Below are 3,739 nucleotides of genomic sequence, written 5' to 3' on the forward strand. Positions count from 1 at the left end.
AGTCATGGATCATTGCATGTCAGGGAATGAAATTCTAACAAAGTTAACTCAATTAAAAACAAAGTTATTGGATTTATGTGATAATGGAAACCAGAATGTAGTGAAGTATCTTCTCCATAACATATTTCTTTGTTTCCCTCTAAACATCTGCTCCAATCTTCATACTTCTCTTTGCAGAATAGCTTCCTTTGCTTATTTAACTATGCATGAGACTAAAAAAGAGCTACCCTCTAATTCTGTATGACCACAAAACTACAAGGCCCACAATCTTATGACTACATGTAACTTTTATCTATGTGATATATATTTCAATACCTGAGAAAGAGAATTGGATCAGTTGAGGGACAATTATACATTATTTTACTTAATGTCATGTGCCTATCCCTGGTGGCTAGAGAATGTGAGTGTATTAGGTTCCTATTGTTGCTATAACAAATTACCACAAATTTAGTGACTAAAAACAGATATTCATTATCTTATAGTTCTGGAGATCAGAAGTCTGAAATGAGTTTCACTGGGTTAAAATCAAGATGTTGGCAGGACTGAATTTTTTCCGGAGGCTCTAGGGAAAATACATTCCATTGAATTTTCTAGCTTCTAGAAAATCCCCCCAAATCCTTGGTTTGTGGCTGCTTCTTCCATCTTTGAATTTCTCTTTCACTCTAATCCTTCTGACTCCCACTTTCACTGATAAGGATTCTTGTGATTACATTGGGCCCACAAGAATTTAAGTTAAGGGAATCATTGACTTAATTACATCTTTAGGTCTCTTTTGCCATCAGATAAAAATTTTTTTAGTGTTTATTATAGAGAGATAGAGCATGAGCATGGGGGGGGGGGCGGCAACAGGAGAGGGGGGAACTGAATCTGAAGCAGGCACCAGCCTCTGAGCTGTCAGCACAGAGCCCGACGTGGGCCTCAAACTCACAAACCATGAGATCATGACCTGAGCCAAAGTCTGATGCTTAACTTACTGATCCACCCAGGCGCCCCAAGTCTCTTTTAAGGCAAAATTCACAGGTTCTGGGCATTAGGACATGGATGTTTTTGTGGGGTTATTCCACCTATCACAGTGATAGTCAAGATTTATTGCCTCTGGGAGGAGGTTTTCTGCATAAAGAGCATGGAAAGAGTAAGCAAATTAAATAACATCATGACTTTATTTTCCCAAACAAGGAGCTGTTCACTAGTGGAGAGTGAGGCTGGCCTCCAGCTTCCACTTAATTCTTCTAGCCTCTACAGCTTTCTCCTCCAATGGGATCTGTCAGTGCTCCCATATTTGTAATTTACTTGCATTCCTCTTTCCTACTAGAAGGAACTAGTTTGGTATGTAATTTCCCCAAAGCTAGATTCTCTATTGCAATTCAGATGCCTAATCCACTTAGACTCATGGATCAGAAAACATAGAACGTAGTGGAGGTGGGTTTCAAAATCTGTGCTTCCAATATACTCCCTAGGGGATTCTTGCACCCACCAAAGTTTGAGAACCATCACTGTATGCTAAGGTAAACGTATCTTGTTAGAAGAGAAGACCGAAGGAAACCCTCCAAGGGAAGATTTTGTTTTTACTCCAGCTTTTGTGAGATAATGATAATAATTTTGCATGTAACTCAGCAAGACTCTAATTTAGGCTGGGAGCCAGGGAATGGGGCATGTCAAGATAAGGGGGGAAACATTTCTTTTTGAGATTATCCGACCTTTGTGCAACTCTCAAATAATAATAAAGGGCTTGGTTTCTTCTAAGTTATGTTTTCATACTTATCTGTGCTATGCTGAAAACCACAGTGATGCTGTGTCTCCAAAGACAGCTTTCTGTACCAACTTCGCCAATTTAGGGAAGGCGGAAGATGATAAGCTGATGTTTGACTCTCCAGTGGCTGTTGCAGTAGTTGTCACAGATCAGGTTGTCCCGTGTCTAAGTTGGAATCTTGATGTGATATGAAGTCATCCAACTATGATATTTAAATATTTGACTGGTTTTCTTTTATATTTTAAATAACTTGATCCAAGTATGCGATGTTTTGATATACTTTCTTTATAAACTTATATTTGTTTGCTTTGAATAACTTGGATAAAATCAGTAGAGTTGAATTAGGTAAGTATTTACCTGTGAATCATAGATGGCTCCATATCACATGTTTGTAATTCAGCTGGGAAAGTGGTAAATATGTAAATTAGTCACTTAGAAAATAACATCATATGATTTTTGATAGTTGGTGGTTCTGTTTTGGCAATATGGCAATTAAATGATTTAAATGTTTGCCAGGTATGAAATACTTGAATATGCTGAATAAAATAAAATAGTCATCCATTTAAGTGGTTGGATGAGCTCCCAAGAATGTAAGGGATATCACTGAAATTTCTTGGAGCAACTGACAGATACAGATGCAAAATCTTTTTTAGAAAGGCACGTTCTCAGCTTTGGAGTAGAAGATTCGCATAGAAAACACCTTCCAGACATGGACCTAAAATTCAAAATTACAAAACCTATGACGTAATTCACCCTAGGCATGAGAAGAAAATGCAACAAACAACAGGGTTATATCCTTCATCCTCCTGAAAATTTCAGATACCATTATCCCTCAGCAACTCTAAAATAAGAACATCTAAGATGATTGAAGATACAACATGAAATTGAATATCTGAGAAACAAACTTAGTTTATGTTATTATATTTAGTGTGTTATATATTACACTATATAGTGTAAATGCACAGTGCTATAGGAGTTTAGAGAACGAAGTGCAAGAAATACTGGTATTATTTCTTAAACTTGGTATTAAAATATTGACAAGAAGAAACTGGAGTTGTAGGAATATTACTTCTTTCAAGATACCAGTTAGATATGGCAAATCAATGGCATCATAGTAACCTGAAAAGTGAATGTCCCTATAAAATATAACACATTAACTTCTGGGAGTCAGCTTTAAATTGAAATCATGACAGACACACCTATTGCTTATGACACATAATCATGTTTTTCTTCAGAAAAGCTAAGACAGATGCCATTTGTAAATTAAATTACATGAAACATCCCGGAAATTGCCAAGCAACACACCCCTGAGAGCACAAATAGAATACTGCAAAACTATCTTATAATGCAGTTAAGTTCAGGTGGTTAAAATCATGTCAAAGATATAGGATTCTTTTTGTTTGCTCAGTGATAACAAATTCCAGATAAAATCACTAAACCTGAAATGTGCTAGGTTTAGTAAAGCAAGTGAGGAATAATTGCATTTCACTGGTAGAATATGATATGATGGGAATGAAATGTTATCTACTTTAGATTTGGTCTCAATGAATGAAAAATGAGGGCTCTATAAATCACCAAAGACGTTGCTTTTTCTCAAGGATAATGAACTTCATTAAAAGTACACTCCCCCTTTTTATTATTGATGTATAAGGCCAACATTTTCCCATTTTTGCCAGTTGTTTTTAATGTGGCATGTTGAGGCCAGTAGGCTGTCAGGTGTCGACTTTCTAAAGATCATATTCCATGTGGGAAAATGTGCAGTGCTCCTGTAGCAGAAAGGGAACTGTGTATTCCATGCATTATGTAGTCTCCTCAGACTTCTTATGAACTTAATATCTCTTCACGAGCTGGTAGCTGACTCACTTTTTGCCAAAGTTCCTTTGTCACAGTAGAATGAAATATAAAAGCTGTCAACTGAATTTTGACAGTAATAACTACATGTAACAACAGTCATAAATTCCTTTCTTGTGGCTCTGGGTCTAATCTTTT

This window comes from Prionailurus bengalensis, chromosome B4 (genome assembly GCF_016509475.1).
Source record: "Prionailurus bengalensis isolate Pbe53 chromosome B4, Fcat_Pben_1.1_paternal_pri, whole genome shotgun sequence".
Taxonomy (NCBI): domain Eukaryota; kingdom Metazoa; phylum Chordata; class Mammalia; order Carnivora; family Felidae; genus Prionailurus; species Prionailurus bengalensis.